Consider the following 14,828-nt stretch of genomic DNA (forward strand, 5'->3'; position numbering starts at 1 on the left):
ATCTAGCTTCTCTGAAAGATTTCCTTTTTTGCTTTCTTTTCCCTGAGTAGTAATAAAATGTCCAAACTGCTACAGCAAACCTAAACATTTTGTTCATATAACTAAGTTTCCATATGCATGTTGATTGCATGTCTGACTCATTTATTTTCTCTAAAATTGTAAGCTCCTTGAGGTTAAGGACTTTGCTGATTTTCAATACCTACCGTGGATCAAGGAAACTTGTTAGTAATATAATATTTGCTTGATGGTTGACAATAAAAATGGAATGTTTTTTAAGAACAATAATCTGTTCCTATTAATTTTTATTTTTCTCAGTTTACCTTGTATTTTGGTCCATTTTTTTGACATCATTTATATGCTGGACACTGGGATGGGCAAAAGGTAATGAATACACAGGTCCTACCCTTGCACAGCCACCAGTGGTTTGAAACCTGGGGGAGATTTTGTATCCAAGGGAATTTGACAATGTCTTCAGAAATTTTTGTTGATCACAACTGTGGCGGGTTGTTACTGACATCTGGTGATAGAGGAGAAAGATGCTGCTAAACATCCTGCAACATATAGAACAGAGCCCCACAACAAGGAATTATCTGGCCCCAAATGTCAATATTACTGAGGTTGAGAATCCCTGGAAAGAGAAGGGCAAGTCACCAACAGTTAAATTAAAAGCAATGCATGCTATGATAGAGTTAGGTATAGGATTCCACAAAAGCTTAGAAAAGGAAAAAGAATTCAGAGTGCTTGACTGAGAGGTAGAAAAGGCTCCCCAAAGGAGATAAACCCAACTGGGTATGCAGGTTGGAAACCAGCAACATATTGAGTGAAGGATGAGTCAGTGGTTACCCCCAAGAGCAAAGTGTAGTAATAGAGCCAAGAGCTGGGAATGGAGCTCCAGGGAAGCCATTTTTCTAAGGCAAGACCAGGGAGAAGAATATGCAAAGGGGATGATACGGAGGACCTAGAAGAGTAGAAAATAGGGACATTGTTTCTTGGATTCTGGAGTAGAAGATTATTTCAAGGAAATAATCACTAACAATGTCGAGTACCTCAAAGAAGCTCAGTGAGATAAACCAGAAAAATCTCTTTAACATTGGTAAAGAGTTATTGGTAACTTTAATGAGAGAAATCTAAAATGAAGGAGGTAGAAGACAGATTGTCTTAGGCAGAGAAGTAAGTAGGAGGAGAGAAAAAGCATGGATTTGTCTTCAGGAAGCATGTTTATGATTATTTGTAGAAGAGAAAAATTGAAAACAGTTTAACAGTCTAATAAAGAAGGCATTTAAATTGTTACATATATAATGCAATAATAAACAACCACTAACAGATATTTAGTATTTAAGAATATGGAGATCAGTCACAGTAAGTGAAAAAAAAAAAAAAAAACCCCAAGATGCAAACTTTTATGCAGTATGAAACCCAATTTTTTTATAGGGGGAGAAAAAACTAAAAAAATCCAAAACCAAAATATTAACAATTGTCATCTCTGGGTGGTATATATTATGGGCAATTATTATTTTCTTCTTTGAAAATCTTTATTCTCTAAATGTTCTAAAATGAGCATGTATTCCTATTAAAGTCAGAGGAAATTTTCTTTTTTAAGAAGCTTGGCTAAGAAAGAAAAGAGAAAGTTTTGGCAGTAACTTGAAGAGGTTGGGGGGGGTGGAAAGGAGCATGTGTGTGTGTGTGTGTGTGTGTGTGTGTGTATTTGAGTTGTAAGCAAAGAGAGCATTTTTTGTATGGAGAAGGGAGAGAGCCAGTACACCAAGAGAGGCTGAAGATACAGGAGCATGGATGATTGATGGAGCATGTCCCTGAGGGAGCGGGAGGGGATGGAATCCAGATCACAGGTGGTGGGATTAGCCTTGGCTAAGAGGAGAGACATTGCTTCAACTGAAAAATGAGGAAAAGAGGTAAGGATGGATGTGGGTGCTGATAAGAATGTAGAGGAGGGGGCAGGAAGTTGAGGGGGTTGCTGTCTGTTGGCCTCTATTTCCTTTGTGAAGTAGAAGGTGAGGTCATTTGCTGAGTGGGGTCAAGGGTTTACGGAGAATGATGGGAATTTGGAAGAGCTGCTAAGGGAAAAGAGGGAGGAAGGGGACTTGGGACATAGAGACAGATTATCCAGCTGACTTGAGAGGCCAGCTGAGGCTTGAGACTGAATTTATAATGAAGGGCACCTACTGCTTAACTTTTGGCTTTCTTTAGCAGCGCTCTGTAACATTAATTTAAAAATAAAGAAAGCACATAGTGAGACTGATGAAGAGGTTACAGATCTGGGGAAAGACCCTGAAAAACACCAGTATTCTGGGTGCTTGAAGTGATAATGGAGTTTATGCTAGAAAGGGACAGAAATAAAGCCAAAAGAGGGCTGAAGGGAATGGAAGTCACAGTGAGGTCTACAAGCTGCAGTAATGGGAGACAGGGAGTGAGAAAACTTCAACAAGGAGAGCTTTGGGCTAAGAATGGGGAACTGAGAGGGAAGATTCTAGGCATGAAAGAGTGCCCGATGGAGGTCAGAGGTGTAGGTCAGCTGCTGTCTCTGTGGACAATCCCAGCTAATACGGTCACTCACTTGACAGTGAAAACTCAACTTCCAGTTATATGTGGAACACAAAAACTCACAAAATCAATTTAAAAAATCAATGTAGATTGGGATGCCTGGGTGGCACTTAGTTAAGAGTCTGCCTTCGGCTCAGGTCATGATCCCGGGGTCCTGGGATCGAGTCCCGCGTAGGGCTCCTTGCTCTGCTGGGAGCCTGCTTCTCCCTCTGCCTGCCGCTCCCCCTGCCTGTGCTCTTTCTCTCTCTCTCTCTCTGTCAAATAAATAAATAAAATCTTAAAAAAAAATCAATATAGATTAAAGTACACTCTCTCCTCTCTTTTCCGTCCCGCCCCACCCTGTCTCTACACACACACGTACATGTGTATAATTTGAAATATTATTAAGAAAATAACATAGTTGTTAACTAATATAGTTGTTAAAACAGACTCCCGACCAAGCAAAAAGAACACTGGATCTTTTTTCAATTCCAGATATTTAATTGCCATATATCATGAACAAGTCACTTTCATATTAGAGAACAATTTTCTCATTGGTAAAATGGGTTAAATTATATCTATTAAACAAGGTATTTTTAAAGAACTAGATTAAAATTTAAAAATATACTCAGAGTTTTCAGAACCCCAAATAGTATAGCTTGATTCACAGATATTTATTGAGCACTGTGATATATTTGTATTTGTGACTAGGGCATCTAATGATGAACAAAAGAGACTCACTCTTTTCCTCATACATTTAGAAGCTAAACAGGGGAATTTCAGAGATTATCATGCAAGTAATAGGGCACCTTCCTTTCTCTGTGATTCTATTCCTTACTCCCTCTCAAGACTTAAGTCAGGGTTCTGCCAGGGCCGTCCTAGACACAGAGCTGTCTCCTGAGAAATATCAGGGAAGAAGGATTTTGATTATTTATGATCACAATTTGTTGATGTTTCATCTTATGTCACTTTTGTATTTGTTTAATTATTTGAAATCTTGAATTTATATAATCTCTCTTCCAAGCTGTTATTTTCACATACTTATATACATGCACAGATGTACACAAAAGCACAACATACATACATGTATATGCATAGAGACATATGTATATACACACATATATACATATTCTGGTAGGAAAAATTCATGTATAATCAAAGCCTAAAGGCAATTAAATATTCAGAATATTAGCCTATTAACAATCAGCATATTGGTGATAGTGTCAGTGATGATACATCTGTTCATCTAACAGGATGACTAGCATTTATGCCCAGGAGTTGAAGGTGCATCAATTGCTCTTAGATGAGCTAAGTGAAAAATTATGTGCTATGCCCCTAACAAGGAAAGCCACTTGAGTTTAAATAACAATAAAGAGCACATGGAATAGAGAAAAAAGTCTATGTAACACATTTGTTACTATTCAGTGGTGAAAATTAGCCAATTGTACATATGTGCATATGTATGTACATTTATACATATAAATATGATTTTAGACTAACAATGGTAAAGAACATACATTTAAAATTTGCATTTAATAGGACCTTCTAAAATTAACAATTTGATTTATACATAATTTGAATACTCTCTGCAAGTTTGGTAATAATTTTTAATATGTTTGAATGTGTAGAATGTGCCTAGCACTGTGCTAAATATTTTAGGTGGATCATCTCATTTAATTTTAACAAGAATCTATATTAGATACTAGCAATAGATACTACTGTTTTTCAAAATTTACAAATTCAAAACAACTGAGGTTTTAAGAAGTAACTTGCCTACTGTTGTACAGCTGTTGAGTGATAAACACAAAACAGTTTGATTTCAGAATCCATGCTCTTCATCATTGCTCCCCATTTCCCTCAAGTAGGGAACATTTTCCCAATTCATCAAATGATGTTGATTCTGGCTTCTAAATATCTCTTAGGTCCATCTTCCTCTCTTCAACCTATTGCTGCAGTCCTGGGTCTGACCACCTAGCACTGTCAGCTGGATTACCATAGAGTCTCCTGCTTGTCTCTGGTAGTCTGACTCATTGAGTTCATTTGTAATCCATGTGGCTGGCCAGTGAGTAAATTAGGTCACATTTGCAACAATTACCCACTGTCTGCTGTCATGATAGTCCCCAATTCCATAACTCTGGAACAAGAGCCTGATTCAATGCTCTCTAGTACTTATGTGTTCAGGAATGAGTCCATGCTCACTTGAACACCACCAACTCCTGCCATATCTGCCATGCCCACCACCACTGCCCAGACTTGGGTTGCTGCGTCCCTCATTCTCAAAGCTTTACAATCAATCATCAGAATGCCAAAAGGCCCTTCATTTCCTTTAGTTTTAAATGATTTCTTCTGCCAAAAATGAGAAAATGCCCTCTTTCAAACTTTATGACCCGTTTTGTCATAGGAGGCACCAAAGAACAGTGCTTGTGCCTTAAATCTCATACAAAAGCAGGTCTTTTCACCCTTTAACTGAAGGCCTGGCCTCCTGGAGCTCCAATAACCATTCAGTGGGGCCAAACAGAGGGCAGACTAGTTTGCTCCTCTCCATTCCTCATCTTGTCCCATCTTTTCTCTCATAACCCAGCAGAACTCCTCTTTTTCCCTTCACCAAACACAAAGCAAACTCATACCAACCAAAGCAAATATCCAACAGATTCAGGGAGCACTGGGCAGGCAGGATGAAGGATTTGTGGCTCATACAATGGCCCACTGGTCATGACTCATCAGCTCTGCCAATAACCACTCTTTCAATTTCCATTCAAGTAAAATGAAGTATTAAGTCCTCCATAAATGCAAATATAATCATGCTCTTTCACCTTCTAAAATATGTCAGTGAATACTCACTGCATTTAAAATGAGGTTAAAACTTTTTTTTTTTAAAGATTTTATTTATTTATTTGAGAGAGAGAATGAGAGACAGAGCACGAGAGGGAAGAGGGTCAGAGGGAGAAGCAGACCCCCCGCTGAGCAGGGAGCCCGATGTGGGACTCGATCCCGGGACTCGAGGATCATGACCTGAGCCGAAGGCAGTCGCTTACCCAACTGAGCCACCCAGGCGCCCTAAAATGAGGTTAAAACTCTTAAAGATGGTTAACAACACACTTTCAGTTTTCTTCTCATCCCTCATCTATTGCAACCTCCTCCAATGACCTTACTTCAAACCCCATATTCTAAGAAGTATGGTTTGAAATCTCCAGGTATAACTAATGACAGACTTACCATCTAATAATAATGAGAACTATTTTAGCTTTTACTAAGTTGTGAACAAATTGTGAGCAAGTTGTGAACAATAATTATTATTATTTATTTTTTTGCTGAAGAATGCAGCAGATAAAAAGTCACACCAGTAACACTAGGTATTGCATGTTTACTGACATGTAATAAATAAAATATAGTAAGTTCAGTGATAATTGAACATAATCATTTTAAATATCTTATTCATACTTACTGCACATTTTCTGATTTACTTCATAAATATAATTTTCAGTAGCAATTTTGATACTTTATTAATAATAATATGTACATAAATATGCATGATAATATTATTTTATATTTTTCAGAGACACAAAATAACTTAAATTGAAGAGTTCATTCATGTATGCCAGGAATTTATGTTAGTGAAATTTACATTGTCTCTGCTCACTCTATTCAGAATTAAATCCAAATAAACCAAATAATATCAGACAGGATCTTAAACTGTAATTTGAAGCATTATCTAATAGTACTAAATATTATGCATTTGTTCTTTTTAGATATTTCAAGGTTCTTTTGCTAATACTAAGTTATAGCTATCTCCCCTTTAGGATTTTAAAAAGAAATCTATTGGTCTGTATCCACAGAAGTAGGAAAGGATAAAGGCAGATCGATAAACATTTTAAATACAGTGCAGTGCAACAAATAGGATAATCTCAGGGAAGATAGAATTATCGAAGATCGGTTATAAGGGGAAACCTGGGAAAACTTTTTGAAATTGAGAATCATTATCATTTAACTTCTAAAATTTATGAAAATAGTCATTTCTGATGCAAACCCTGAAAAAAATTCTTACCACAGGCAATATGATCATTGTACCAATTTAAGTACTAGTTTGTTATTTCAAGCTACAAATGGAAAGGCCTTCTTATATACTGTCAGAATCTTAACAAAATGCTATCCTGATTAAGTTTCTTTAATTGAGAGTTTTAACAAAAGTGTAATTAACATTGCCCTATTATTAATTCCACATTATAAGTTTAAAGAATTAATTACAGTGTCTATTATTGCTGATAAGCTCTGGTGTAATCGATGACAACCATTATAACTACAACTAACATTACATAATGCTCAATATATGCCAGGCACCATTATAAAATATGTATATTAATATACTAATTCAATACTTATGAAAATCTTATGACATAGTTGCAACTATCATCTTCATTTTAGAGAATTTAATTTTTCCAAAATCACACAGCTAACAAGTGACAGAGCTAGAATTCAAATCCAAGCAATCTAGCTTTAGATCCCATACCCCTTAACCACTATGCTCTTTCAGAAACTATAAAATATTTTGAAAAAAATCGGAGACCTAAAAGGATATCCTATTGTAATAAAAAAAACATGTTTTTCCACTTGATGAACACTACTAAAATCAGGTAGTTGAAGTTAATCTAAGTTGAGGCTAAAACAATACAAATTTTATAGCAGGACTGAAGACTTTGATATGCGTATACAGTGGGCAATAGCCTTTAGAAATAACCGTGGAAAGTGAGTTTAATAAAGGAAAATTTGGCTCTTGGTGGATGTCGACAATTTATGGCAGCAAGTGAGACCACTCAGCAGAGTCTGCACACCTTTGTTAGTATGGGCCAAGTTACTAATTAAAGAACAAGGTTAATAGTATTGTGATAAGCATGGTAGGTGAGCTGATAACAGTTATTGACCCCTGAGGGTTAAGACCAGGAATATTTTAGAAAACAATAGCTAAAAGATATTAAGATAAGACACATCACAATAGATTTACAAAGCTTTGTCTTGTTATCCTGATAACTATGCAGGGCTTTAATACAAGAAGCTTTATTAATATAAAATCTTAGTAAAACAATAAAAATATATGTAAGAAAAATAAACATGTATAATTCTGGCAAAGGAGCTTAACAAGCATGGAATCTGAGAAGCACCGTATTTGATGGTTGCTGAAGTGGGCAAACGTTGTTGAACAACCTTGAGACTGTGATATTAGTCATGAGACCAGAGATAAGGTAGAAGACTGACCCAACAACAACCTGTTACTTTGCTAATAGAGAGTCAATTTTAGTTTAAAATAAAAAACATACTCATCAGATACACATTATTATTTCATTTTATAAAGATGATCTGAGAGGTTATGTAAATTTCCCCTAATTTTCACATTTGTAAAATGATAGGGTTGGAGTACAAACCTAGGAGTTTTTATGCTTTTTAATAACTTTATTTAGTTTGCTTAGGAAGGTGCATGAATATGAAGTTATCCACCCTACATAAAATATGAGTTATTCTGCTGGAATGATCATTTCAAAATATGAATCTGTTTTTATCAACCCCACTGAATGTCCAATCCCCAGGCCCAAACTCTTGGGAGCTTAAAACTATTCATTGACTTGCCATTGCTTTTAGGATTAAGATTCAGCCTCTTTATTTTATTTTATTTTTTAATTAATTAATTTTTATTTTATTTTATTATGTTATGTGAATCACCATACATTACATCATTAGTTTTTGATGTAGTGTTCCATGACTCATTGTTTGGTATATAGGATGCAAATTCTGTACGGCCTCACTCAACATGCCGCAGGCTCCTCTCATAATTATCCATGTTGACCTGCACCAGTTCCATGTACTTACCAGGTGCCCTACCACCAGACCCACTCTGAACATGCTGTTCCCTCCACATGGAACATTCTTCTTCCTCTCTGTCAACTTAAATCCTTTTTATTCTTCATTTTTTGGTTCAAATATCCCTTCCTTGGAGAAGTTTTTCTTGACTCTTATATGCCTTACCTCCGTTGCTCCTTTATATTTATTTGTGAAGAACTGATGAATATTTGTCCCCCTCATTAGACTATAAACTTCGTAGGGGAGTGACTGTATCTGTTTCATTTGTCATTGTATCTTCTGGTTTCTAACATGATGCCCAACATCTAATAGACTTTTAATATAGTGAATGAGTGAACAGATTAATTAATTCATTAAATTCCACCAAAGTCAAGAAATAATTACAGAATTGTTTAAGTTACAATGCCTTTTTTGTGATATTTATTTTTTAGGTTTGAGGAAATATTTACAAAGGCATTCCTTTCAAAAATTTAAGTATTTTGAGGTGTATTATATTATGTTTATCTTAGCAAATGGATCCTAGGATTATTGGTAAGGGTGTGCTTGTGGAGGAAACAGCAATATTCAACTCCAACTTATAGAGACAAGTGTTTAATTAAGATATTTTCTTTACATGCTACAGGTTGAGCTGTGTGCCTCCTCAAACACTTGTCTATTTTAAGAGGAAAGTTTTCTGTTTTAAGAGGACGCTTGTGGTTAAATGCCAGAAGGAATACAGGTTAAACAATATTCTTTCTCTTCCTTTTTTTGTTAGCCAAACATTTTAGCAGGGAGCTATCAATAACTGGCTTCTAGTTTGGTGACAAAAGAAAACTGGAATATCTTGCCTTTGACGGATGCATATTTTGGGAGACAGGGTGAAATGGACATAAAGTCACACATTTTCTAGAACTTGACATTTGGTAATTTGCACACATGTAATTGGATCTGGAGACTGGTAGTGAAAAATGGTGGTTCTCCTAATGTTGAATTTGGTAAGATGTTTTCTTGGGCTGAGAGGTGAAGGTATAAAACCTAAATCCCTGAATCTGTAGGAGTTCTCACCCTACTTACTTGGCCCACCTTGTTATATGTTTAAACACACAGGTTTAAAACAATCCACTCTGGACATAAAACTGGTTCATTAATAGAGAAACCTAAAAGTTGTAATTAGTGGGATATTATTAAGGCCACTTACTGCATTTTTTAGAGCTGTGATTCATAACGTTTTTTAAAATTAAGAATTTCTTTGATGAAAGCTGCAGACTGTCTCTCCAGAAAATTCACAGATACACATACTAATACAACTTTGTACAAAATTTCGGGGGTTTTATATCCATTAGAATTCGTCCAGAGAACCTAGGCTAAGAACTCTTATTCAAGATAAATCTATCAAATTCATGTATCTTAAATAGCAATGATTTATATTGCTTGTCATCCCTCTCATTCTGATTTGTTTTATATCTGGACTCTAATTATCAAAGGGGAGGAATAAAGGAAATGCTCAAGAGATTCATCATAGTCAAAAGAAACCCCTATTTTTCTCTCTTTATCTTCAGGCTATTATTTCTAGACCAGCGCTCTATTGTTCATGCTGCACTGTTCATTGGCCATCAACCAGACAGAGGATACTGGTCTAGGCCATTGCACAATGTCATCTTCCTCTGGGCTGTTCTGTAATTAAAATAATTTCAATCTATTCTCTTGAAATTTTTTTTCTACAGGCAATTGTAAAAATGTAGAACCAAAAAGCAAATAAAGGAACAAAAATATAACTTGTTTTCTTTACTTTTTATTGTGAAAGAAATTACTCATTATGGACTAGCTACTTATTTAATTTCAAAATTCAAATGTGGTTTCTTTTGTATTCTGTAGTGGAGTAAAATCCCCACTGATTTAAAACGGTCATTTTCCAAGAGCACTGCAAAGTGGCTGGATCTTAAACATTTCTAAAGGAACCACAGATATAAATGCAAAGTGCAACCAAGTTAGTAATGTATTTTCTCCCAGAACTCTTATATCTGAGGATGTCTATAAATGCATCAGAATCAATTTACATACTCTGTACATAGTAGTAACTTTTACCAACATTCCACCTAATGGAGGAACAATGTTGTCAAATAGGTTCAGTTTTATAGGATAAAATAAACCTCTAAGCCTCGATCCAGAATCATGGTTTAACTACACACCATACTCACTCACATTGCACACGTATATAAATGGTAGTTACACTTGAAAACTATTCCCCCTGATTCTGCTGGTGATGCTTTACCTGAATACTTTGTAGTGTTCAGCTACCAACAGCTCTGCCTTAGGAGACATACTGTTGTTTATAGATTCCTCATGATTTGAAAATGAGGATAATATTTGACATATAAAATTTTACCTTTCCTTTGTGCCTTTTTGTATATTGTTTGATGGCATGAAAAATATGCTAAGCAAAGACTCTTGTTTGGAATGAGAAGAACCTGAGAAGAAGGGACTGAGACTGACCTGACCTCACTGGAAGCAACCAGTGAGTACGTGGGAACAATAATTTATCTACCTGGAGCCTGACCTCTGCTACAAGGGGCCACCACTAGGAACTGGAAGGTTAGTATAGAAATAGTGCTTTCTGTTGTTGTTGAGCACAGACTTGTTATTCTAGCTTCTCCTGGACTGGATGCCACTCTTGCACACTAGAATTCAGAAATACTGCCCATTGTTATGGGAAAAGGGGAATAATAAACAGTCTTAGGTATTTGTTGAAGGTACCCTCTACCTTATCAAAGTTTTACTTTAAAAAGGAGCACTTTACTCTCCAACTCTTATGGTCCACAATTTTTTTCTTAATCACAAGTAATACAAATATTTTAGCAGGTACTTATGTATATAACCATTATACATATAAACAGATATAAAATATATCTTTCCAAATATATAAGCATACCACTTATTTATTTATGTTATTCATGTTAACAGAATATGCACAAAAGGAGAAATTAAGAAAGGTGAGATAAAAATGAAATAAAGATTATTTGTAAATATATTTTATCTTGTGAGGTAATGGGATAGAAACCTTTCGCACTATGATGAAAAAAGTGTTATAATTCACGTATCATACGGTTGAGTCACTTCAGTGTACAATTCAATGGTTTTTAATATATTCACACAGCTGTACAACGATCAACACAGTCAATGTTAGAACATTGTCGTCACCCTCAAGAGAAACTCTGTGCCCATCAGCAGTAATTTCCCACCCTAATCTAGGGAACTGTGAATCTACTTTCTGTCTCCATAAAAGAAAATTTGTCTATTCTGGACATTTTACGTAAATGGAATTGTACAAAACATGGTTTTTGTGACTGTCCTCTTTCACTTAGTACAATTTTTTCAAGGATTCATCCATGCTGTAGCATGCATCAGCGCTTCATTACTTTTTTCTCTTGAATACTTAATACTATATTATTAACTACAGTCGCCATGCTGTACATTATATCTCGAGGACTTATCTGTAACTAAAAGTTTGTACCTTTTTTTTTTAGACTTACTTATTTTTTAGAAAGGGGATTGGGGCAGAGGGAGAAGTAGAGAGAAAATCTCAAGCGGAATCCCCGCTGATTAGGTGGAGCTGAGGCCGGGCTCCATCTTGACCCTGTGATCATGACCTGAGCAGAAATCAAGTCTGACCCTTAATGACCGAGCCACCCAGGCACGAGCCCTGAAAGTTTGTACCTTTTGACCACTTGGAGGCATTTCACCCCCTGAACCGGAAAGTGTTCTCTGTGGCGCTGCGGTGTGGCTTGCTGAGATCTTGGTGGAGAAGGACTGTGTGGTGGTGTCGCGGGCACAGGCCGGAGCGCGCCTCGGGGAGCGCGCCTCGGGGAGCCACTGCGGGGTGGAAGGAGGCGGCCTGAGCTGTTGCTGCAGGGCACGGCTCGGGGTCCCGGGCGCAGCATCTAGTACATCGAGTGCAAGGAAGGCGGAGCGTATTTCCTCACCACCTAGCAGATGCTGTGCGACCGGAAATCTTAAGTGTACCGTTTGTGCCGGGCTCATCCGGCCTGGACTTGGACAAGGATGCAACAGCATCTCCACCTGCTTGGTGCGTGGCTGAACTGGACAGAGTAAGGAGTGTTGGAGGAAGCAGAATTTTCTGTTTCCTCAGTAGTTAAGACTTGTGAAGGAGAAAATTAGAGAACGAGACAGCAAAACATCACAGGTGTGGTGTACCGCGTGCTTCAGTGTCGGGAGGAGGAGCTCGCGTGGATGAGATTAATGGCGTTTGAGGGCTGGAAGTTGGAGCAGCTGGTCAGCAGTGGCTCTTCCTACGGTTACCGGAGTGAAGACCAGGCCAAGTGCTTCTCTGTGGTTTCCAAGGAGCCACATAACTCCCCATAGGGCATGACCAGTGAGCCCAGCGAGAAAGCCAGGATTTTGCAAGGACGGGGTTCAAGGATATGAGGAACACAGTGTTGGCAGCTGAAGAAACATTTTACCTTTTCCTGAGATGCAACTGTCATGTCGAAGAAGCTTGGCTGTGAAAAGAAACCTGTTTTTGACAATTTGTCTAGAAATCTGGTTGTGAATTGTTTCTGCATCTGAGGTGGTGGTGAGAGACAGGACCAGTTGTGCGAGGCCGGGCGTCCCCACACAGAGGAGGCATGCAGGCCTAGTGGGCATCCGGGTGGGGGCCTCTGCTGGAATTTTCCAAGTGCCGCCCAGGCCTGCGACAGGACGCTTCCGACCGAGCCGGAAGATCATTAAAGGGCAGCACTTTGAGTGCTACATAAACAGTGTGTAATCATGCCTGGGCCTCACTGGTAGGTGGCCGCAGCACTGTGGTCCCGGGGTCTAGGTGGTTGCTCATTACCTGTTTGCGCACCAGGGAGTCCGCCCTGCCTGCCAGGTGCAATCGGTTGGCCATTTTTCAGCCTCCGTGGACAGCTGAAGACACAAGCAGCTTATGCGTTTTCACTACCTTCTGGGCCTCTGCGTTGAGGCCTAGGCCTTCTCCTGAGCCAGGATCCTCCTGCCTGACCCTGGCTTGGAACGGCAGTCAAGTCTTCTGATTTGTATTTTCCCAGGCGAGAGGTTTTTGTTACCTCTACTTGCCCAGTGTGGATAACCTATCCAGTGTTTTTACCTTTTAGAAATGCCTCAAAGTGCTGCTACATTTTGCATTGATCTATTTAATCATTTTAAAGGAAGTAGAAGTTTTGCTGCATCTGTCTCAGGGACTTGTGGAGGAGCTGGTGGCTTTGCCTCGGCTGGGATGGGATTCCGTGTGGGAGGCCTGACCACTTGGCTTCTGGAGCTGAAATGACGGGTCACAATGAAATTGGATGTTTACAGTGCATCACAAGTGTCTCTTTCTGGCACTTTACTGTTTTCTTTGTATAACTGCAATTCTCCCTGATGTTTCTGGGATGTTTGAGACTTCATATACAACCCGCATGGGCTCTGCCCATGGGACGTGGCATTGAAGCTACTAGGATTCCTTTAAAAACTTCTGTTTGAGTACTTTGAGAACAGACCTTTCTCAGCTGGAGGTAGGGATTCTCAGAGTCAAGACCTGGCTCAGCGGGAGCAGCTCTCTGCTTCTTGACCTGCAGCTTCCCAGGGTAGTTGTGCTCATTTGACCACGGGGACTGCTAACCAGTAGGTCAGAGGCCCTGACACCTCTAGTTTCAAATGCTTCTGAGACTTCTGCCTGTGTTCTATTTTCTTTTCCTTCGCCAATAATCTGATTAACCAAGCACTCCAGAATTTAGGACTTAGCTCCATTATGTAAAGTCTCTTGTATATTGTTAAATGTTTGGCTTCAACAGTTTATCACAAACTTCTTTAGCCACCAGATGACCCATCTCCCCAGCAGAGCCCCTGGAGGAGGGAGGCCTGTTGGTGCCCTTGGGCTGTACCTTATGCGGTGTTTCTGGTCATTTAGCGTTGTTTCATTTATGACCCTGACTTAATAGACAGGCTTGCGGTTTTTAAATTTAAAGATATTAAGAATTTACTAAAATTTATTTTGAGGGGTATGTATACATTTTTAGATATTTGTATTTTATCAACTTGCAGTTTAATGCCTAAATCTCCCCTGAAAATAGCAAATAAGATTGTGTATTTATGAATGAACAACAACAAAAAACTTACTTTGTATGGCTAGATAATATTCCATTGCATAGATACACCATATTTTATTCATCAGTTGATGGGCATTTAGGTTGTTTCTACATTATTATGAATAGTGCTGTTGTGAACATTCATGTTCAAATTTTTGTGAGCGGGTGGCTATGTCATATTACCTTCCCATCAAGTGTATGAAAGTTCCAATTTCTCCACATTCTCACCAACTGTTGCTGTTACGTATCTTTTTGATTATAAACCGATGTAGTTGTTGGGAAGTTATTTCTCATTGTGGTTTTGATTTGCAAATCCCTGATAGCTTATAATGTTGAGCATCTTTTCATGTGTTTATT

The 14,828-nt window shown here is 38.1% G+C and overlaps 1 protein-coding gene and 1 pseudogene across 9 annotated transcripts in view; both read left to right on the top strand.

Moving 5' to 3' along the window:
- Nucleotides 1-14,828, top strand: part of HDAC9 (histone deacetylase 9) — a 911,036-nt gene that overhangs the window by 588,717 nt on the left and 307,491 nt on the right. The gene's annotated exons all lie outside the window — the stretch shown is intronic.
- LOC144379693 (BTB/POZ domain-containing protein KCTD5 pseudogene) lies at nucleotides 1,036-12,810 on the top strand (annotated as a pseudogene).

Source organism: Halichoerus grypus, chromosome 12 (assembly GCF_964656455.1).
Source record: "Halichoerus grypus chromosome 12, mHalGry1.hap1.1, whole genome shotgun sequence".
NCBI lineage: Eukaryota > Metazoa > Chordata > Mammalia > Carnivora > Phocidae > Halichoerus > Halichoerus grypus.